Genomic DNA, 595 nt, shown 5'->3' with positions numbered 1-595 from the left:
GGGCCCACCAAGTGACCCACTTCCTTTCTGGTGATACCTGAGTGTCCAGCACCCTTGCTGGAAGAGATTTACTGTCTAAAGTAAATGCCCAAATTCATTTTGACCGCGGGCAAGTGTCAGTTTTAGATGGAACCGGGCATCCTCTTCAGGTCTTGTCTCTGGCATCAAAGGATGAATACAGACTGTACTTGCCAGAGGCCCCAGCAACAATAAGTCCTGAAGTACAGCCATGGGTTCAGAGATACCCTCAGGCCTGGGCTGAAACAGCAGGAATGGGACTGGCCAAACAGAGGCCCCCTATTATTGTGGAACTGAAAGCCAGTGCCACACGGTGAGAGTGCGGCAGTATCCCATGAGTCAAGAGGCTCGGCAAGGAATTACTCCTCACATACAATGCCTCATAGACGCTGGGGTCTTGAGAAAGTGCAGGTCCCCATGGAACACTCCCCTGCTTCCTGTAAAGAAGCCTGGGGGAACTGATTTTAGACCGGTTCAAGACCTGCGAGAAGTCAACAAACAGGTGAGTGATATTATCCTACGGTTCCTAACCCTTATACATTGCTAAGCAGCTTGCCACAGAGCTACGTTTGGTATA

The sequence above is a fragment of the Capra hircus genome (assembly GCF_001704415.2).
Source record: "Capra hircus breed San Clemente chromosome X unlocalized genomic scaffold, ASM170441v1, whole genome shotgun sequence".
In the NCBI taxonomy this organism is placed as follows: Eukaryota; Metazoa; Chordata; class Mammalia; order Artiodactyla; family Bovidae; genus Capra; species Capra hircus.
Note: the sequence above shows the minus strand (reverse complement) of the source record.